Source organism: Pipistrellus hanaki (genome assembly GCF_964339955.1).
Source record: "Pipistrellus hanaki genome assembly, chromosome: 2".
NCBI classification, from domain to species: Eukaryota; Metazoa; Chordata; class Mammalia; order Chiroptera; family Vespertilionidae; genus Pipistrellus; species Pipistrellus hanaki.
This window is the reverse complement of record NC_140504.1, coordinates 13,626,963-13,651,528: the sequence shown is the minus strand read 5'-3', so window position 1 is coordinate 13,651,528 and position 24,566 is coordinate 13,626,963.

The window sequence follows — 24,566 nt, the reverse complement described above, 5'->3', positions numbered from 1 at the left end:
CAGGACCATTAGGGGTGACCAACCTGGCAGAGGAGGGAAGTTGGGGGTGACTGGGCCTGCAGGGAAGGGCATTTAGAGGGGACCCAGGGCTTCAGGGGAGAGTAGTTGCGGGGAGGGGGGATAAGGCTTGCAGGGAAGGGCAGTTTGGGGGGAAACAGGCTTGCAGGAGAGGGCATTTAGGGGTGACTAGGCCTGCAGGGGAGGGCAGTTAGGGACAATCAGGCTGATGGGGGAGTGGTTAGGGGGTGATAAGGCTAGCAAGCAGAAGTGGTTGGGGTAATCAGGATGTAAGGAAGGCGAGCAGTTGGGAGCCAGCAGTCCTGGATTGTGAGAGGATTGTCCAATTTCCCATTTAGTTCCTATCACTCGCCTGCCTGCTTACCTGGATCAGGCCTAAATGGGCAGTGGGACATCCCTCGAGGCATCCCAGATTGGAAAGTGTTAAGGCTGGGCTGAGGGGTACACCTTGCCCTGTGCACAAATTTCATGCACTGGGCCTCTAGTAGTATATATATATATATATATATATATATATATATATATATATATATATGCAACTGGCCAACTGGATGGTAGCTATGACACACACTAATCACCAGGAGGCAGATGCTCAGTGCAGAGGCATGGAAACATGGAACAGACTGATGAATCTCAGAGGAAAGGGGAGGGGAGGGCAGGAAGAGATTAACCAAGATCTTATATGTATACTAGAGACCCAGTGCACAGATTCGTACACCGGTGGAGTCCCTCAGCCTGCCTGCAGGGATGGGGCCGAAAACAGCTCTCCAACATCCCCCGAGGAGTCCTGGATTGTGAGAGGGTACAGGCCAAGTTGAGGGAATTATAATAGTTTAATTATAATGTCTGTTTTTCCAGTAGTTTTGAACACATTCTCAAGTATGAAATGTTGGAAGACACAGTTTATATTAAAAGTATCACTAAATTGGAAAAGCCCTGTCCATCTGCACCCACAATTTCAAATTCACAATATTATTGCTTAAAAATATAGGTGATGGATGCATGATAAAAAAAGATACATGTATACGTATGTAGATAGCTTTAATTCATGCTATTCTGTGGACAGATTTGTTCATTTAATAATATTTTATTAGGACTAATGGCTCCCCTCCCCCAACTCCAGTAGCTCAAATTTAAATATACAAATGTTATAATATTCATTAGAAATCCTAATTATGCATAATACAGTTCTAGAGGATATTTTGATAGACTGTTAGAGTATATCTATGGTTTAGAAGTCAGAGAAAAACCAGAAATATGGACAATTGTTTTTACCTCTGAAAACACAAATTTTACTAATGCATGAATATATTTTATTTCAATGCTGACTGACTTGATTGTTGAATTTGATTCTAATTGTGTAAAACTTATAGACTTCTCAACTGATACTTGGCTTAGTTTCTTCATCTAGAAGATAAAGCTAGTGCAAGGGTAGAATAAAATCAAAAGGTCCTTACTACATAGAATAGACTCAATAAAGAATAAACATTATGAAATTAATATTTCTAGAATTACTATGGCATAAAGGAAAGCTCTCTTAACTAGATATAAAGCATCCTCCTGCATTCTTACTTGAATAAATTTAAATAAATCATTTAAACTCTCAAAGTCTTGGTTTCTTTGTTTGGTGAAGTATAAAGTTTAAACTCCAGGTTATATTAGAAACAAAATAAAACCCAATATAGTTCCTGTTATAAGCTCTCAGATTTTTGTAGATGATAAAATCAGCATTGAAAAAGTCTAAAACAACTCTAGATTCTCTCATGATCTTAGGACTGGTGTTTATTACTTAGATGAATCCTTAGGTAAAGATATAAAGCAATAAAGAGAGATTAACAAGTTTTAAACTTGATTTTAGGCAAAAGGCCAATAGGTGATGAGATTGACAAGTTTTAAAATATTCTTGTCCCTCATACCTCAAGATGATGACATCTACAGTTTTCTAATCATGTTAATAATCAGATTTTATTTCTGGTGTATGTCACTGTTGTTAGAAATTTATGTCTTCTAAATTGCACATTTTGTTGGTTTCTTATTCTAGACTGTTCTCTCATTTCACTAATTTTAAGCAGACAATTCTGTTAACTTACTCTGGTTGATATGGCATTCTCCAGTCTCTAGTAAACTACTTCAATACTTGATGATTTCTTGATCAAATTCTCTCAATTCAATTAGCTACAAAAATATTTACTTAGACATTTATTTGTGTTCTAATTCCTTACAATAAATTATTCCAGATTTCAACTCTCCAGTTAATCTAGCACATTAGGTCACTCAACATGTTTCTAGTTGGGAGCCATCAGAGTTGAGAAAAGCAACTCCATCTTAAGGAAATAGAATTAAGTTCCTTCTAGCAGAAGTTATGCGGTGCCCTGAGGGTTTGGCCAGAAGCTGAGATTAACCTGCCTCTTAGCATCTTTGCAACTTCCCCTTCCTGATCCTCCCCCATAGCTAGCCCAGCTTTGGAATGTTACACCTTGGAATGTTACGCCGCCCTGGCAGTTAGCCAATCCTGTGTTGCCAGATACCTTACCACCTTGTCACTCAGTGCCTAAACCAATTATACACTGCCAAAGACCCCTCTGCATAGGCAACCCTGCCCCCCTTTGTTTCTGCTGTATATATACAGCCATTTCAAAAAATAAAGTCGAGGCTTGATCAGAACCTTGTCTTGCCTCCATTCTTTCGAGTTCCTTGTTTGTTTCATTCTCTTAGGTGGTTCCTGCGTACCCCCATTGTTGCCCCGCGGGTCGGGGCAGTTTCTGATTATCACTAAATCCTTGTAATATGGGAACATTTTTAAAATACATCATTGCATGTAAAATATAATGATTCATAACTAAGTCGAAATAAATGCAATAAGTATTTTCTTTAAAATGTGTTTGGACAAAAAAAAAAAAAATTTAGGAGAAGCCAAGACCAATGTATATCATACAGATTACAAATGTTATAAATCTAATGTTGAAAATTCTTGTTAAAAATACAGTAGACACCTTAGTAATTTATTTTTTATGGGGAATAAATGGTTACTATTCATACATTTAACATGTTTACTTTATAAATGGGACTATGCCTAAAGGTTGGTCCAGGGTCCCAATCTCTGTGGTACCTCTGGGTTGGCTTCTTATGGCATAAATACACAATCAACTCACCTTAACCTGCCTTACACATGTTTATTATCTCACGCAAACCTGAGCCTTTGTATCTTATTTTTTATTTTTTTAATTAATTGCTCAGTCTTTTACGGACAACATATCTCCACATTTCTAATGTAGCTGGTTTAGTCCACTAAATATAGTTAAATATTATTTTTTAATAAAAACCACTGTGCATTGCCAATGGTTTGGAATTACATGTCTGTTCAATGAGAAGTATTTCAACGCAGAGCACATGGTTCTGGGGAGTAAATACAGCATAAAGGCCAGAGAAAATTTGCATCGTGTGTTTATTCCAGCGTTGCACGTTCTTACAGAAAATGCTCTATTATGGTTTCCGTTCTCTGATTAGGAAGCCTGACTTTTCCATTCAAAAAGCCCCCCGTGATTTGAGAGTGCAAGGAAAGCATGCACTGGTGGAGTGGCTTGCAGGACCACTGAAGTTCTATCTAAGCATGGAAAGCACTCCGGGGAGAGCACTGCTGCTCCAGTCTGTGAAGATATCCATATACCCTGAGCTGGTAGGAGGTACAGGAAAGTGATGCAGAACCACGGGGCACCTTTGATTCACAATAAGAGACTGCCTCTTTTAGAATGAAAAGCCACCTGTTGTTTGTCAAAAGGTACTCCTTACTGATTATTGCTTTACATATTAATGCAAAGAACCCTTGGAAGTAGTCTCCTGTGCAGCTGCTGAAAGTCAATCTCTCACCTGTCTCCAGTAGGGCAAAGTTTAAAGAAAAAAAAAAAAATAATGTTTTGTACAGCCGGTAGAGAATGCTTCTTTCTTTAAAGAAATCAGAGCTGTCTACTGGGGGCAATGAAGGGTGAGGATTCCGGGAGTATTGAGTTGTTTATTGCCAAGCACAGAAAAATGCTAATATGACTCGTGCTGAGAAAAGCTCTCACTCATCAGGGTGCATCATTCCAGACATTAAGCTGAGGCTGTGAATTGCAGTTAGCCAAAACTGGGTAAGGCAAAGGAGAGTTGTGCCAAGATGAATCTCCACTCATCCTGTGAATGGCTGTCTGGGGGCATGAGGTTTGCTGTATTTTTTAAAAAATGATTTGCATATCAAAAGTAATCTGGTGAACTCAATAAATCTTTTAGCACATGATCAAGATATACTTCTATTCATAAATTATATGCTAAGAAATATAGAAAATGTTAAAGGGTAATTATCTGATCTGATTAACAATCAAAGGCGGGTATATTCATTATATAAATAACTAGAGACCTGGTGCACAAAATTTGTGCATGGGGAGGGGGTCCCTCAGCCTGACCTGCAGCCTCTCTCAATCCCCATAGGGGGATGTCCAATTGTCAGTTTTGGCCTGGAAGTTGGACATCCCTCTAGCAATCCAGGACCGCTGGCTCCTAACCGCTCACCTGCCTGCCTGCCTGATCTCCTCTAACCCCTCTGCCTGCCTGTCTAATGCACCTGACTGCTTGCCTGCCTGCCTGACCACCCCTAACTGCCTCTACCTCACTGCCGAGGCTTCATCTGGAAGGACTTCTGGAATGAAGTCCAAAGGTCACTTGGCTGTCAGGTCTAATTAGCATATTATGCTTTTATTATTATAGATAATCTTTTTGTGTGCTCTAAGGTTCTCAATCACAATGAAATGAAACTAACACGAGACCCAAGAAAATCTGAACAGAGCCATTTACTGGCTTTTGACATAAAATTTTATAAAAGACCGTAAAGAAAAATCCACTCACTTCCTCATTTTTTGACAACATGGTAACATTTACACCATTTACAAATGAGGCAATTCACAAACACATAGACCCATAATCTTTTGTTTTATGAGAAATGAAACAAATAATAACATGGATTATCCAATTCAAAAGGAAATGGACTGAATGTTGATATTTGCATGATTCTTTTTTATTTCAATTCCACCACTTGGCTTATGTGGCTCTGCTAAGTGATACAGAGAATGCAAGGTCAATGAAATGCAGGACAGGAGTTAACAGAATGCTTGTCTGATGTTGCTTAAGAGGCATGGGTTACGACAGGCTAATGAGCACAGTTCATTTTAATTGCCAATAACAATTCAGATTACCTGATAAACATAAGGAAACATGTTTCCCTTTCTATATAAAATCTTAATTTAAGACAAGTCTTCTAGTGTGGTCAGGTGGAAATAGAAAAGCAGTTTAAGTTAGGGAAACTTTGGGAAATCTGTTATATTACCTGGCCTCTTGCTAATTAGCTTTCCTTTGGAGCAATGACTTCACTTGCTTGTGCCTCACTTATAAAAATTAATGGTCTATGCAATTCATTAAAATTTTAATGTTTTAATGTGTGGATTCTATGTATGGATAGGGAATTCTGTTTATCCCTAAACTGTTTAGTAGTTCAGAAAAAGGGAGAAAGAGTGTGTGTCTCTGTGTGTGTGTGTGTGTGTGTGTGTGTGTGTGTGTGTGTGTGACAGAGAGAGAGAGAGAGAGAGAGAGAGAGAGAGAGAGAGAGAGAGAGAGAGAGGAAGAATATCTTTGTTCAGAAAAAAATATGTTAACTTTCAATTCTCCACCTTAAATTTTTCCCACTCAAAATTACTAGTCCCCATGCTTATAAAAGAAAAAAAAATGCAATGGGAATGTGTTAAAAAGGCAAAGGAGATTCTACTCAAGACTACTGCCACTGGGATCAGGACTTTGAAATAGTGCAGAAAGATTGAACTCAATTCCGATAAAACAAAACACAAGAGGAATTCAAAGCTGGGGATGAACCAATGGAGAAGTACTATAAGACTTCATCTGTGAGAAGGTAAACATGATTAGGCCATTTATTTTTGCTAATTGTCACTTATCTAGTTACTCTTCCACAGAGACTGGGAAACAGGGATTTATCTTTCTGTGTGTGTGTGTGTGTGTGTGTGTGTGTGTGTGTGTGTGTGTGTGTGTGTGTTTTAATTTTAATATATTTTTATTGATTTCAGAAAGAAAAAGGGAGGGAGAGTTTGCAACATCAACATCTCCTGCACACCCTACACTGGGGATCGAGCCTGCAACCCAGATATGTTCCTTTGACCAGAATCAAACCCAGAACCTAAAGTAAATGCTCTAAGAAATGGGAGGCCAGGAGCCTAAAACCAGGAAGAAGCCTATCTAAAATTTCGTTATTGCCCTAACCAGTTTGGCTCAGTGGATAGAGCATCACCCTGCAGACTAAAGGGTCCCAGGTTTGATTCTGGTCAAGGGCATGGACCTTGATTGCAGGCATATTCCCAGTGAGGACTGTGCAGGAGGCAGCTGAATGATATTTCTAACTCTCTATCCCTCTCTCTTCCTCTCTGTAAAAACTCAATAAAATATATTTAAAAACAAATAAATACAAAGTAGAGTTTGGTCAAGCTAAGGGGAGCATAAAGGTCATCTTAGTCATGCAGCAGGTGCCACCTGCCTCATAGTGTTACTAAACACAGGCACATGTAGAGTTGGCATGGGCAACATGTTCTCTTTCTCCCTTCTAAGTTCTTTGTTTAGTTTTATACTTAAATTGGTGTAAGACAGATTAACAACAAAATAAAATTTAATTTTATACGTAGGTGAGCCCCTCCAAGAAGTGGAGAAAAAGGAACCCTCTTGCATTGCTGGTGGGAATGCAGACTGGTGCAGCCACTGTGGAGAATAGTATGGCGTTTCCTCAAAGTTAAAAATGGAACTCCCATTTGTCCCAGTAATCCCACTCCTTGGATTAAGTCCCAAGGAACCAGAAACACCAATCAGAAAGGACAGATGCACCCCTATGTTCATAGCAGCACAATTTACAATAGCTAAGATTTGGAAACAACCTAAGTGCCCATCTGCAGATGAGTGGATTAAAAAACTGTGGTATGTAGATAGCCTAAGAAAGGGTCCCAGGTTCAATTCTGGTCAAGGGCATGTACCTTTGTTGCAGGCACATCCCCAGTGGGGGTGTGAAGGAGGCACTGATTGATATTTCTCTCTCATTGATGTATCTAACTCTCTATTCCTTTCCCTTTCTCTCTGAAATCAATAAAGATATATGAAAAACAAACAAAAAACTGTGGTATATACACACAATGGAATACTACATTGCTATAAAAAATAAGGAACCTTTACCATTTGTAACAGCATGGATGGAACTGGAGAGCATTATGCTAAGTGTAATAAATCGGTTGGAAAAAAAATAAATACAACATGATCTCATTCATTTGTGGGATATAATGATCAACATAAGCTGATGAACAAGAATAGGTCAGAGACAAATGGCTGGTGAGGGTGGGGGGTGGTGGTGGTGGTGGTTAGAGAGCAACTAAATGATTTGTATGCATGCATAATAGCATAATCAATGCCAGCAAACACTGGGGCAGTTGGAGCTTGCCTTGGGTGGGAATGTCTGGGGAGGGAGAGGGGAGGTGAGAAAGGGTCAACTGGGGAAAGAGGAGACATATGTAAAACTTTAGACAATAATAACAAAAAAAGAAAAATAAAGAACAAGCAAATTATTTTTTTACAGTGTCTAAGAAAAACTAGTAACATGGTAGAATGGTGAAAGTTCATGAAAATTTAGAATCCAAAATTCTGTGTGTGGGTCTGAGTTTATCATTTACCAGCTGTGTGAGCCTGTGGAAATAATCTAACCTCTCTGAGACCCAGTTTCATCAGTAAGATGTCAGTGAAATCATTCGCCCCATAAGATTGTTTTTGAGGAACAATTAGAATAATGCATGCAAGAGCTATTTGTAAAACCAAAATAGCAGTCCTTTTTATTCCTATTTTGTGTCTCAGAAATTTTTTTGAATAGAAATGCATAACCATCGACTCACTCTCTTATTCTGCAATTTGTAAAGAATCCAAAATGTTGGAAAGTGTCATCTCTTTTATTTAGTATTTTTCTTTTAGATTTTGTTGTTCACAGGCAACAGCAGTCAATTACTACCCTATTTCCAAATGTGTTAATAAAATCATTGTGTATGTTAAGAATAAATAACAACCTGACTTAGGAAATAAATTGTTGAATAAAATATGGCAGAGCACAGATTAGTTCTTAAAAATACATGGACTGTATTGTCCAGTACTTCAGTCTATTTATAACACTTAGAATGCATAACCAAAGAATAGTTTCCTTTATAAAACATATACATACATCATTGATTTTGTAAATTGTATTTCTTAGTAAGAAATAGATTATGTATAGCTTTGAGTGAGACAGCTGTGATGTTGAAAGACTGATGAACTTGGAATCAGAACACTTCTCGAGTTCTTTTCTCTTCTAAGTATTTGACCTTGAATATTCATCTACTTTTCGAAATGTTAGGTCCTTAAAATTCAGAACAGTAATTATAGTTACCACTTCAACTCTTGCTAGTGCAGAATTATGGTAAACATTTCATTAATTCTTATAAATGTAAGAATCTCCTCTATTATATTTTAATATATGTTACAAAATATAGTGTTATTTAATTTAATAAATACTAAATTTATTCATAAAAATCAATTTTCCCCTGTCCCCTTCTTTAGACATTAATTTATATTAATCTGAAATAATCAAATATTTTATTATGTTTTATCAAATAGATTGTTTATCATGGAAAGTAGATACTCTAATTGTCTTGTCTTTATTTGACTGTAAAATTTAATGATTTATTCTAATTTTACCATAATAGAAATATTTTCTTGAGCAAAACTTTGTTAAAAAAGACTTTGTTTTATTCAATATACAGTTAAATAAATCCCACACTATAGTGTTTGTAAAGCAAATATGCACATATAAAAATTATATATAAATACTATATATTGATATACAGAATATATATGTTTCTGCTTTTGCCTATCATAATTTATTATGTCATTTCTCATATGTAAACAAGTCATGACCTCTGTGATGTAAAAAAAATGTACAGGAAATATATATATATATATTTGTGTGTTTTTTTTACTTATAATAATGTATCACTTTTAATCCTATTGTGATGTATCCAATTAAAATTTATAATCTTTGCCCAAACCGGTTTGGCTCAGTGGATAGAGCATCGGTCTGCAGACTGAAAGGTCCCAGGTTCGATTCTGGTCAAGGGCATGTACCTTGGTTGCGGGTACATCCCCAGTAAGGATGTGCAAGAGGCAGCTGATTGATGATTCTCTCTCATCAATGTTTCTAACTCTCTATCCCTCTCTTCCTCTCTGTAAAAAAATCAATAAAATATATTTAAAAAAATAAAATAAAATTTATAATCTTAGCTTTAAGAAAAATATGGTTTTATTTCAAATTAATAGCAAAATCAGAAGCATAATCAATGAACACAGACAGTAGGGGGTGAGGGCATGTGCTGGGTGGTGGGAGTGGCCAGGAAGCTGTCATGGGGGGAGAAAAGAAGACATATGTAATATTTTAAACAATAAAGAATTTAAATTAAAAAAAGAAATGCACAGCCATCTGTAATATATAATGTATTTTAATCAAGAATATATATATATATCCTAGAGGCCCGATGCAGGAAATTCACACCAGAGCTCTTCATACATGGCTTTCCTCTGGCACCCGGAACCCAGGGAAGACCTATCATCCATTTTACATGAGAAACTGAGGCACGGAGAGATTAAGTAACTTTCCCAGTCTGTAGACACTTAGGTAGTGTAGCTTCAGTGTGTGCACATGTGGACAGTACAGAGAAGCAACAGCCCATTCACAATATTCCAGCAACTCAGAAAGGCAGGGGCAGACCTATAATACCATCTTTGTTATCATGTCCTGTATGTGAGGATTCTACTTCGAAGAGTTATTTTCCAGACTTGTTTGGTGTTTACAGTTTCATCATTGAGTAAAGGGGTTCGAGAGGGCACAGAGTAGCAGCTGAGAGGAAAACAAGAGTACGCTGACTTGTGAAATTATTTAATTCCAGATATTAATTCTAACGAAAACTAAAGATGCTGGGATGAAAAATGTGTTTGATTGAGTATTCTTCAAACACAAAAGCAAAATAACAGTGGTTTTCAGAAATCCTACAGATAATTTGGGTGTTCGCCAATTTAGAAACAAATAGAAAGCATTAATTTGAAAAATCCTTGTTTTTCAGACCTACACCTTGACTTTGGGGAGTCTTACTATCTAGCAGGATAACAATATCAACATCCTTACCCAGACCTTGAGAGAGATCATTAAAAATCCTGATTGCCATGGGTTTCTTTCTTTCTTTCTTTCTTTCTTTCTTTCTTTCTTTCTTTCTTTCTTTCTTTCTTTGTTTCTTTCTTTCTCTCTTTCTTTCTTTCTTTCTTTTTTTTTTTGTATCAAGTTTCCTATGGAAAGGAAGGTGAAAGTTGATTAGAAGTAGAGAGGAGAGCTAAATGCCCCGATTCAGTAAAAACTTTGCAGAGTATGGAAGCATTGCCAAAAAAGTCACCATTATCCTCTGAATTGTAGGTATTTCTCTTTAGGCTGCCTGCCAAAGCCCTCTCTTGCCAGTGACCATAAGCTGTGTGTGCTACTCTTTGATGCTATCACCTATGGTAAACCTTAAATAGTAAGGCAGTTCATTTCAGATACAGATCTGAAGTTAACTTACCCAGCTTATCTTGTCAGAAAATCGTGCTGTAAATCTTTCAAAAACAAGATGACTTCTGAGATTTTTAGTAATCTCGGATCCTGTCTGGGGAGAGCATGTGACAGGAGCACTTGCCTCTATGGTTTCAACTAAGGCTAGAAAATACATAACCCAGGGAAATATAAGCCTTCAAGAGAGAAAAAAAAACAAACAAACATGTTTTCTCAGAGTCCATCATGCAAGAAGGATTAAAATGTGTGTGCGTGATAAAGTTTAAATTTTACCTCAAGGAGTTTCCACTTTTATGAAACTCACTGCACCCAGTATAAGAACTTAAAGACTAAACGAAAAATAATCCAAATACCTTATGATTTTTACTTTGAAGTCAAGATCTGATGTACAGTCTGTGTTCTAGAAGAAATGAACAAAATGGTAGTGTCCATCTAAAAAATGTCATCTTTTCCTTCTAGCATTCTAAAAAAACACACAAAAAAACAAAAAACAAAAAACAAACAACAACAGAGGTTGGCTTTGAAATCTAATGTTGGCTTAAAGAAAAAAGAAATAGAAGGAAAAAAAAGACAAAGGAGACTGTACCTTGGATACCTCAAGAAAAAATAATAGATACTAAGAAGTTAACTAAGCAGACCTGTCCAATCACACCTTTTAAAGTATAGAGGTTTGCTTTAAGGAAGCTAAAGGTGAAATTTTAAGAAAACTAATGGGTAAGGGTTAAAGCTATGCACACCTTATCTAAGAGTATAAACTTCTAAAGGTTTAGAAGTGAAAGTTAAAACATTTTTAAATTAAAACAGAATTGTACAATAACAATAGCAAAATATTGGAGCATAAGCAAAGGATGCTGTTTTTGCAGTCCTGCCAAGAGCAGAGGATCAGATGACGGATTACAGAAATCAGATTACCACTTCCCACAGCATTATCATGCCTGGGAGAAATCCTTTTGGTGAGATAAGAAGAAGAGATAAATACCAATGTCTTCTTTTTTAGGAGGGATTAACCCTAAGGAGTATAAACATTTAGCATTAAATAAGATTTCTCAGGGAGTATAAACTCTCCCTTGTCTTCCTGCAGATTTGTCAGTGTCATTCTCTAAACTCACTTACACCTTATGTTGAATATATGCATTTTGATAACCAAGATTAGATACTTTCAGAGCATGCTTTTTTTTATTGTTTTTTTTTTTTTTTTTTTTTTGGGGGGGGGTCCTAAAACCTTAATTTACATCTGATTTCTACAAATTCAAAAATAATTTAACTTAACAATTATTTCCTCAATTAAAATTTATGTATGCTCATTCTAAAAAAAATTTACAAAATCAGATAGATTGCACTGTCACTATTTTTTCCCCATCCATATGCATCAATTACCCACTGAAACAATGGTGCTAAGTAAGAAACCACCCTACATTTCAGTGGGTTAAAAGAAAAATATTTAGTCATTTTTCTAAAGGTCAGCTGAAAGTGGCATGTGTTTTCATTTCAACATATTCCTTTCCAGACTTAAAGGATTGGCTAGAGTACACAGAAATGGACTTGATTATAAGCTCTAGGTTGGGTGTGGGTTAGCTGCACATAGCCACAAAACAATGCATTAGTTTTTTTCTCCAAGTTGCTTAGCAAAGGATCATGAGGCATATATGAATAAATTTTCTCTGGTTCACATAGCAGGTTGGGCAATGCATGTCTTTTCCTTCTTTTTTTTTTAAATACATTTTTTTTTTCATTTTTTACAGAGAGGAAGGGAGAGGGATAGAGAGTTAGAAATGTTGATGAGAGAGAAACATCGATCAGCTGTCTCCTGCACACTCCCTACTGGGGATGTGCCCCCAACCAAGGTACATGTCCTTGACAGGAATTGAACTTGGGACCCTTCAGTCCGCAGGTCCACACTCTATCCACTGAGCCAAATTGGTTAAAGCAATGCATGTCCTTTTCATTATGATGGCAGAAGCACAGAAGGGCAAACAAAACAAAGGGTTCCTTTTAAGGAAATTACATGCTATCATTTACACCCATATTCCATTGATCCAAGCCAGGCTGAGCCCTGTATCTGTTTTGTTCCGCCCCTCCCCCTCCCCTGCCCCAAATATAAGTCTTATAAGTTATTGAATGCAAAGGCAGTGTTTTACAGTTTACATTTATAAGTCCTTCGGTGGTAAGATAAACTACTTTTAGTTTGTATTTATTTTTTCCTTCTCAACAGAAAATACTTGATAAATTATTTCAATAAATAGTCTGTGCCGTCATTGGAAAGAGACTGCCATACACATAGTTAATATATGAGAATGAGATATTACCACCTTGTAAAAGTTGATAATTAAGTCATCCTTCTACGGAAGAAGTATCATAAAGGTTTCAGTTTTATTATTGGTAACGTTAATTTTAAATATGGGCAATCATTTGTGCTTTTCTTCCATGATGCAAACTATACTTCTCTTATTAAAAGTTTTCCACAGTTTATTTATATATCTTTCAGCTCATACACACCCATCCCCCAAGCTATATAGAGATTGGTTGACTGAAATTAAAAACTACTTGATATGAATTGAAATTGATTTCCAAATATAACTATTAACACACATTTATATATATATATATATATATATATATATATATATATATATATATATTATTAATTTTTTACAGAGAGGAAGGGAGAGAGATAGAAAGCCAGAAACATCGATGAGAGAGAAACATAGAACAGCCGCCTCCTGCACACCCCCCACCAGGGATGTGCCTGCAACCAATGTACATGCCCTTGACCAGAATCGAACCAGGGACCTTTTACTCTGCAGACCGACGCTCTACCCCTGAGCCAAACCGGTTTCGGCTCAACACACATTTTTAAGACAGTAGTTTGTATTATAGGAAAAAAGTATTGGATACAAATAAAAATATATCCACATGGAAATTCCTATATGCTAAAAATGTGCCTGTGGTTACTCTTTTTAAATAAACGGGGCATTATATTCTATGGTAAAATAGTTTACTGTTTGCTTTTCTAATTTCTATTCATCTTCATAAAATTTCCCTTTCCCTTACTTCTTCAGTTTACTAGGTATACCACTTAATATGAGGAGTTTTTTTTTTTTTTTTTTCAATAGATGGAGTTATACAGATGTTGATATATATGCGATTTGGTATTCATGCTATTTTGTTGTATTGACAGCAAACTTCAAAACTTCATATGTCAAATTTTCTGAAGGTGTTAACATCATAGATATTTTTACACTTAAAAATGTTGAATTTCATGCCAGAAAAAGAGCATTTGCAGGAAATTTTAATTCATTACTTTATTTGAAGAAAAGTGCTGCTAAGTATTTCAGGAAGCTTATGGTGAACATGCTCCATCTTAAGATACTGGTGAATGCTGGTTTCAACACTTTAAAAATCATGATTTTGATGTGAAAGACAAAGAATGTCGAGCTCAACCAAAAATAGTTTGAAAACCAACAATTACAAACATTATTGGATGAAGATGCGTGTCAAACTCAAAAACAACTTGCAGAAAAATCAAATGTTGCTTAGCAAACAATTTCTGATCATTTACAAGCAATGGGGAAAGATTTTAAATGAAGGAAAATCGGTATTTCATCAACTGCACAAAAGACAAATGGAAAATTGAAGGTCATCAGTAAAATGTTGCTTCAATGAAATGAAAGTGTTTTTGATATCCAATTGTGACTGCTGATGAAGTGGACTTATTTTGAGAATCCCAAACTCACAAAATCATGGGTTGATCCAGGTCTACCATCAACATTGACTACAAGGCCAAATTGCTTTGGAAAGAAGACAATGCTCTGCGTTTGGTGTCATCAGGAAGTTGTGCTGTATTATGAACTTCTAAAACTAGGTTAAACCATTAATACTAATCACTACCGACAACAAATAATCAATTTAAACCACGCTTTGATCTTAAAACGACCAGAATGGGCCAGGAGACATGGTAAAGTAATTTTGCTTTATGATGACACATCATCACAAACTTCAAAACCAGTTGAAGACAATGTTGAAAGATCTTGCCTGGGAAGTATTAACTCACCAGTTATATTCACCAGACCTTGCTTCTTTAGATTACCACTTGTTCTGATCCATAGCATAAACACTTTCTGAGCAGCACTTCAAAACATATGAATAAGTGGAAAAATAGGGTCTCTGTATGGTTTGCCTCAAAACAAGAAAAGTTCTATCCCCAAATTAACTGAAAGATGGGAAAATGTGTAGCTCGCGATAGACATTACGTTGAACAAAGCACTTTTGAAGTGTCTCTTGAAATTATCGTGTTTTCTTTGATTACAAAACCTGCCATTATTAACTGGTACACCAAGTATATCATTCAGTTTATGGATCATGATTTATTGGAAAACTACTTGCTAATCTTCTAAGTCTGGAAAGGAAAACATTAAATTAAGACACATTTACTTAAATTTCTCACAGGTCTGGAGGCTGGAAGCCCAAGATCAGTGTATAAAAGCACTAACCTCATTTATGAGGGTTCCACCTTCAAGCCCTATGTACATCCCAAGGCCCTACCTCCTAATATTATCACATAGGCATTGATATTTCAACATATGATTTTGGGAAGAAGGGGGGAGGCACATAGATTCAGACCATACTATGATTTTGCAGAGCAAGTTAAGAGAAAAATCTGATACACTGTTTAGTGAGAATTAAAAAAAGAAAAAAAGAGAACTCTGACTTATAAAAGTAAAATGGAACAAAAAGTCTTATAAATTGTACACAATCAATAAAATTAACAGCTTCTATCAGTTTATGCTTGAGTTAGACAACCTATTTGACAACTGGTGGGTTTGTTAGAAGGCTGTGCATATAGTTAGCCATGCAATTTTATCACACCAATGTCATACATTCCATAATTGCTTTTGTATAAACTTAACCTCAGTGATGGCTAAGTTCAAACTGTAGCAACTACCGGAAAATTTAATGTCAGCTCACGAGCTATGAGCTTTCCTGTGGTGTGTGGGAGGTGTAGAAGTATTTTTATCATACTTGTTTTCTTTTGTCTATTTCCATAGACTCTCTGTAACACCTTTATCCTCATCACCTAATTTATTTTTAATTAATGTTCATATATGCACAACGTTGCATTAGATATTTTTAAAAGTTAGTTCAGTAGTATATGCGGATCTTTGTTGAAACTAGATAATATACTTATGAGAATAAATGGGCAGATGTGCAGGAGCATGGTATAAAAATGGGACGAAAATTGCAAATATATAAGGTTAAAATTGCATGGGCTGCAAATTCTTAATCTATTCAAATAAACATTGTATTATAATTATAAGTTCTATGTAATGAAATAATGGTATAGATCCTATCTTATTTTAAAAGATTGCCATCATTGAGGCAAATAATTTTATAAATTCGCCCTCAGGACTTCATCTTGGACATTTGGTTTTGTTACAAAAATTTTACAGCACTTAGGACACTTTTGAAAAAATTAATTATTTTGTTTCCTACTAGTCTTTGTAGATAGCCAGCTTTTCACTGAAAATTTAAAATTTTTATTTCCTTTTTCATCAGTTGATACTCTTATTTGCATCATTTCTTTTTTCTACTCCATTTTCCTTTACACTGCCATTTTTTTCTCTCTAAATTTAGCATGTTTAGTTTCAAATATTCTTATTTCAACATATTCATATAAAGTTATAATTCTCTCATATTATTATAACTGCTGAAGCATTGATATATTTTTGTTTTCAATTATATTTCATACTTTCAATAAATATCTTTTTCATTCATGAATACCTTTGAAAAGTCTTTTATTTTTCCATCTTAATTTTCAACTGAATAGATTTACACTTGTGTCCTGATTTATAATTTTACTGCTTTGAGTAAAGATATGTATTATATCAATTTATTGGTATTTGAAGACTTCTTTTACTACTCTACTATACAGTCAGTTTTGTATTATTTTTAAATGTGTATTTGAACATAATAAATTATCTAAATTTGGAGAGCAGGATTTTACAGATAGGCAAACACAAACATATACATGTGAACAATCCATTAATTAGATTGTCACATCTATATCCTTTTCTGTCAAATCCCAGTAGTTTGTGCCAGAAATCTCCCACTATAATCATGCCTTAAAGACTTCTTTGTCAAATCGGATTTCTGACTGCAAACATAATATTGGAGATTTAGTTTGCTCAATTGTCCCCTTGCTTCTCTTTGTAACCTTGATCTTTGCTCAAAATTGTAACTCTTCTGGTGATTTACTCTCATGTAGATTATACTGATAAATCACTACCCATTCCATAATCCCATCTTTCCAGATCTATGACTTTGGCTTTCCTCCCAGCTACAATTTCATCTCTGTTTTTCCTCTATCTTGTTAGGGATGTTCCAATATAAAACAAAGCTCCCTCCTGAACCCTGCAGCTCCTCTACCACACTTCCACTAGAAGTATTCCAGACATAGCCTCCAATACTTTCCACTGATGCCTAGGGGTTAAGGCTATTGACAGTGTAGCATAAAGACAAACAAACATCATGAAAATTATTTTAGTTTAATCAATTGTTAAGCAATATATATAATACTCTAAACATGATGCAATCTAACTTTTTATTTTTGCAATCTAACTTTTAATTGGCTTTCAAATGCTCACTGTCATAATTTTTGCTTATATTTTGTAAAAAATAAAATAAAATGTTATGTTAGCAATGTAATTTTCTTAAAGACTTTAAATATAGTTTTCTCTATTTCTAGTATTCAACTATGTTCTTTTTTATCCCTCTTTGATCAACAGCTACAATTTTTTTTAAAGCAATGTTGAAACCTGTGGAGAAGTATTTTTCTCGAGTCAGAGGTAAGATTTTCTATTTTATCAATCAGTGCCAGTCCCTGCTCCTATGAGATATATTTCAAAGCCCATGCAAGAGCCTATGTATGTGGTAACAGAAAACAGTATTTGCCTTTTTCAATGTATTTTTTCTGAATTTAAAATGAGCTAATTTAAAATATCCTGCCTAGGTATAATTTCAAAGATGCATGCTTATTATCCTCATGTGAAAACACTAGGCAAAAGCATGCAGAGTATACAAAAGTGTTATCTCTTAAACTACATCTTCTTTCTTTGTCTACCTTTTTAAGGAATGATTCCCCGTGGTTATACAGAAAATATGAATATCCAAACACAGTAAGAATAAAGTACAAAAGTGATTTTTGCATTCGACATCTATCTTTGTCTAAGCTTTCAAAATAACGATGGAGGTATTTCCAGCATTGTTTTTCAATATAGTCCTTTGGTAGGTTTCCTTCAAATCTGGCTACAATGTACCAATGTTTTACTGAATGAGCAGTTGTCAGTGCTCCAGTATAATATCAATTTATAAACATTTTTGTCAATGCATAGTAAAATATGAATCCCAGTGCTGTATATCATATGTGATAATTATATCACATATAATTTGTATAGGTAAAAAATTTTAAATAAACAAAAATGCTCAATTTTTTATTATTCTGGTAGAGAAACTGAATGCTATGTTTACATAAATTAGGACAATCCTACTAGCCAAATGTGAAGCAAATTAGGCCTTGTGACTTAAGAGGAGTCAAGATATAAATTCAAATAATCTATATGTCTAAATATCTATAACTTTCATATGTAAATTTAGTAAAAATTGATTGAGTTTAATTACCCTCTCATCTGGCACAAAATACATGTGTGTGTTTTTTTTTCCAATTTAAATTTGCTAGTATTTCCTGCAATAACCCAGTGGTTTAAATAAGTAAGTTTATTTTGTCCTCTCGCTACATGTCTTATTATGTGTTGTCAGGCCTTGAATAGGGAGGTCAGATTGAGTAAATAACAATAAAAGGCACTAGTCAAATTTTAGATAATCAATGGATAACTTAAAAAATAAAATTTAATTGGGTATTATGTATTAATAGCCACAATCCCTGATCACCATAGCAAACTATTATTTAGCAGAAACTGAAGTCTAGGAAACAAAAGGTCAGATCCCACTACCTATCCCTCTAAATCATCACATCTGTTTCCTTATGCTATTACACACACTCTAGGAGAGTGTTAATTTTTTTTCCATCTTCTATTTCACATAAATTAATTCAGCTTCTAGGAGTCCTCCACAGGTTTATAACCAGTTTGTAATAATACACTTTGAGAGAGTAAATTCGAGAAAATATGCTTCATTATAATTATACTAGTGGCCCAGTGCATAAAATTCGTGCATGGGGGTGGGTGGGGTTTCCCTCAGCCCTTCCTGAACCCTCTCCAATTGAAGACTGCTGGTTTCTAACAGCTCACCTGCCTGCCTGACTAATCGTTCCTAACTGCCTCTGCTTGCCTGCCTGGTTGCCCCCAACTGCCCTCCCCTGAAGGCCTGATCCCACACTCAACTGCCCTCATCTGCCAGCCTGATTGCCCCTAACTGTCTCTGCCTCAGCTCCCACCATCATAGCTTTGTCGGGAAGGAAGTCAGATACTCAGAAGATGACCAGTTGATCCAGTCTAATTAGCATATTACCCTTTTATTAGTATAGATATAAAATATAGTATATTATCTACACTAATAAAAGAGAAAAATGCTAATTGACCATACCTTCACTATGCCCATAGCCAATCAGAGTAAGTATGCAAATTAACCCAACAAGATGGAGGTTAATTTGCATATGCAGGCAGGAGCAGTGTGAAGCCTGCTATGATGGGAAGGGGGGCAGTGGAGGGAGCTACTGGAATAGTGCTCCAGCAGAAGCGATGATTCGCTGGCTCCGGATGTCTCAGGAGCAGGGACTTGCCAGCTCCTGGGCAGTTAGGGTAGAGAGGGGGCACTTCCTGGCTCTCAGGTGGCTGGGAGTGAAGCCAGGGGCCTATTTTTACACAAATATCATGCAATGGGCATCTAGTATAGGATAGGATTGCTTAAACAAAGGCGGAGGGGTAACCTTTTTCAGGAGGAGGAGATGCTCTTGGCAGACAAAAACACATAATCCTTATATCTGCACTGATAGCCAGCCATATGCACTACACTGCCAAAGTGGTCATTAAGACATTGAACCACTTTCTTACACCTTACACAAAAAAGCTGTTGCCCTTAAAACTCCAACTCAGCCCCCAACTTAGGTTCTACCTTCATAGTTCACCCAGACTAGGTTCTGGTTGTTCAGTTTCTATGCCAGTCAGCGTCAAGAGCTCTGCCTTCTAGGCAGCCATTGGCTCCTGGCACTGCACCCAGATTTGGTTCTGATTGGTTGGTTTCTTTGCCAGTCAGCATCTCTGGGATTATCTGGGCCTGATCAAAGAGGTGGGGCTGGTCAGCAGCCCCATGGAGGCCCAGAGAGAAAGAGAGATGCAGCTGCTGGTGAAGCTTGGAGAGAAAGAGAGAGGCAATGGCTGATCCATAGCTGGCACTGAGGCTGCAGATCAGATCCTGCCTCTTTCTCTGCAGGCCTTTGATCATATTTTGTGACCATATGCTATAAGCTAGAGGAAATGCTTGAAATTGCAAAATAATACAAAATATTTATTAGCTTTAATAACAAAATACTAGAAACAGCCTTGTTCTAGTACAATTTAGAATAGATCCAATCATTGTTACATATTTAACATTTCATAAGAAATAAAGTTGATATTTACTATATATTGTTGATCATTTCCATAAAAGTCAAATTATGATTTTTTAAAATAACTACTTGAACTTAGTAACTTACATTATCTATACCCTGGAGTAGCAAATACTAGTTAAGAGAAAACTGGGCTAATTTCAGTGAAGGATATTTTAGTTGAATTTGGAAGAATATATTAGAAGCAACTGTATGTTTTTAAATATTTAAATGTGATAAAATATAAATGTATTGTTTAGTTTGCTATGTCAAAATACTGGTGTGCATGAAGAATATAAACAATGCAGATAAACAAAAGATTAGTTAACCAACATTTTAAGTAAGTTGGAAAGCATGCTAGTAATTAGATCTTATGTTGGAATCCGTCCCTTAAAGTTTTTATTTGCTTATTTGTTTGGCTTGGAGATGTGGAATTTACCTTATGGCTCAGAAAACTTGCTATATTGAGTCTGGAATTTTTATAGGCCTATTCAGTTTTAAGGATGCTCAAGTATAATTTGAGAGTATTGTTAAATGAGCTGATAAGGACTTAACACTTTCTGCTTTAGAATATGAAGATGCTTGTTATTTTTGTTGAGTAGTAATTTTTAGATTATCAATTTTGTTTAAAAATAAAAAAAGGAGAGATGACTCTGTACTATATGCCTCCATTTCTTTTACATCCTAGTCTACTCATGCATCTATCACAAAATAGCATAGCCCGAGAAGCTTATAAAACACAGAAAATTATTTTTCACAATTCTTGAGGCTGGGAAATTCAAGCTCCAGGCACCTGCATATTCGGTGTCTGGTAAGAGTCTGCTTCCTTATTATAGACTACATCTTTTTGCTGTGTCCTCACATGGCAGAAGGGAAGAAGGATCTCTCTGGGTCCTCTTTTTTTAATTAATTTTTTATTAAATTATTAACTTTGTACATATACCTTTGCCCCCCCTCCCATACATGCCCTCCCTTCACAGAGTTTTGTTTCTCAAAACAGCCTGGTACTGGCATAAGAACAGACATATAGATCAATGGAATAGAATCGAGAACCCAGATATCAATCCAAATCACTATGCTCAGTTAATATTTGACAAAGGAGGCACAAATATACAATGGAGTCAAAACAGTCTCTTCAATAAATGGTGTTGGGAAAATTGGACAGATACATGCAAAAGAATGAAACTAGATCACCAACTTACACCATACACAAAAATAAACTCAAAATGGATACAGGACTTAAATATAAGATGGGAAACCATAAAAATACTAGAGGCATCCACAGGCAGCAAAATCTCAGATATATGCCAAAAGAACTTCTTCACTGATACTGCCCCTAGGGCAATGGAAGCTAAAGAGAAAATAAACAATGGGACTACATCAAAATAAAAAGCTTTTTTACAGCAAAAGAAACCATCAACAAAACAACAAGAAAGCCCACTGTATGGGAGAACATATTTGCAAATGTTATCACTGATAAAGGTTTAATCTCCAACATCTACAGACAGCTTATACAATTTAATAAAAGGAAGATAAATGACCCAATTAAAAAATGGGCAATGGATCTAAATAGAATCTTCTCAAAAGAAGAAAGGAGGAAGGCACAGAGGTACATGAAAACATGCTCAAAGTCACTAATTATTTGAGAGATGCAAATCAAAGCAACAATGCAGTACCATCTCACACCTGTCAGAATGGCCAACATCAACAAATCAACAAACGACAAGTGTTGGCGAGGTTGTGGAGAAAAAGGAACCCTCGTGCACTGCTGGTGGGAACGTAGACTGGTGCAACCACTGTGGAGAACAGTATGGAGCTTCCTCAAAAAACTGAAAATGGAACTCCCATTTGACCCAGTAATCCCACTCCTAGGAATATATCCCAAGAAGCTAGAAACACCAATCAGAAAGGATATATGCACCCCTATGTTCATAGCAGCACAATTTACAATAGCTAGAATTTGGAAACAGCCTAGGTGCCCGTCAGCAGATGATTGGATCCAAAAACTATGGTACATATACACAATGGAATATTATGCTGCCATAAAAAAGAAGAAATTCTCATCATTTGCAGCAACCTGGATGGAATTGGAGAACATCATGTTGAGTGAAATAAGCCAGTCAATGAAAGAGAAACACCACATGGCCTCACTTATTTATGGATGATAAAGAACATTATAAACTGAAGAACCAAAAGATAGATATAGAGACAGTAAAGCAACAAGCAGACTGTCAAATTACAGCGGGGAGGTTAGGGAGATCTGGGGGAGATAAGAGATCAACCGAAGGACTTGTATAATGCATATAAGTACAACCAATGGACACAAAACTCTGGGTCCTCTTTTAAAAAAAATATTTCAGAGAGGAAGGAAAAGGGAGAGACAGGAACATCAGCAATGAGAGAAAATCAATGATTGGATGCCTCCTGCATTCCCAACACTGGGACTGAGCCCGCAACCTTGTCATGTGATCTGATCCGGAACCAAACATGTGACCAACTGGTTCATAGGCTGAGGCTCAACCACTGAGCAACACCAGCTGGGCTGGGTCCTCTTTATAAGGGCATTAATCCTAATCATGAAGGCTGAAACCTTTTATTTAATCACCTCTCAAGGGCCCCACCTCCAAATGCCATCCACTTGGTATTTGTTTCAACCTATGAATTTTGGCAAGGCACAAACATTCGATCATCTTTAGCAATCTCTTACGCTAATCATAACACTTTACATTTTTTAACAATAATCATGTACATTTTAGGGGTATATTTTAGCTCAAAAACCTCATTGTTAGTATTAAATTATCTGCATATCAACCCATACTTTAACATAAAGACTCTTTGATTTCTTAATACCACATTATACTTATTATATATTAGAACAAATTATTATTTACCAAAAACTGCTTGTCATGATTATATTCTCATTGTAATATATAGGTAGACACCTCCTATTATTATTATTACCACTGATAGCATATTGACACTATCAAGGCTGTGAAAAATCAAGAAAAATTGTATAATATAAGTTCTATTAATATAACTTATGCATATACATCCCAACACACCTTACCACAAACCTTTTACATGTGTTAAGAGTTTGCTGTGACGGGTACCAATTAAATATACAGAACATCAAATAAGTGCCAACTCTAGTGTTTTCCCTTCTATTATCTTTGTCCCAGTATTTTTATTGGCAACTATGAACAGGTTTTTTTTATTATATCTAACTCAAGAAAATAGGAAGAATAATTTGCCTAAAATTGGGAAAACCATCTAGAATAATTGCACCTCCTTTATTATAAAAGAGTATAGATTTATTTAAATAAGTATAATATATCAATTCATTTGAAATTTATATTACTATGGTAAACATTTCTATTAACTGGAAACTTATGACAGCTTAAAACAGTCTTCTACAATGCCATTCAAGCTTGTGTAATTCTTTCACAGATGATCTATAACAGCCTTCCAAAAGGTTCCTCAACAAAGAAATGGCACTAAAGTTTTAAAAGCTTTACCACCCACAATCTTCCTGAAAGATCTGAGAAATGTAAATGGTAAAAGAATGTGGTCTATATTTATAAATTAGAACATCAAAGCAGAGAGAGAGAGGCTAGAAACCTTTTCAAGAGAACATTATTAAATGAGAGAATGGTTATTAAAACAGCTGTAATCTATTATAATTTCTACTTAAATGAATTATGCCTTTTTCTGTCTCAAACAAAAGATATTGCTTTGTTCTAATTTACTTGACCTCCCAGGAACTTTTTATAGGAACTCAGTTATGGGGCCTTTTATCAATAAGCTAAAAGTTGATGTTCTGAACTTTCAATAGAAATTTAAGGTCTATTACTAGAGATGAAAAAACTTCAAAAAAGTCTCAGGTCTTGGCATCCTCAAAGCAATCTTCTGGAATAAAGACAATTTAAATGCTCCTGAAACTACAAGAGAGACTTTGTTCCAATCACAGAATTTTTTTTTTGTTGTTGTTGTTAAATACATATTTTAAAAACAAATGCAAAGGATACTTAAAAGAATTCTAGTGATGTAGAATAATTATTTATAAAAATAATTTTCAAATGTTGCAGAACTTAATCCAAATAACATACCTTAATATCCCTTTCCTTTCTTATTCATTATCTTTACCACCTTTTAACTCCTCAAGGCATTTCTTCTGCCTAAATAGCCTGACATGTATCTATTACTTCTTAACCATGTAACTTCTATTATTCAGTAACTATTTCCACCTGAAGTTTTGTTTGCTTTGCT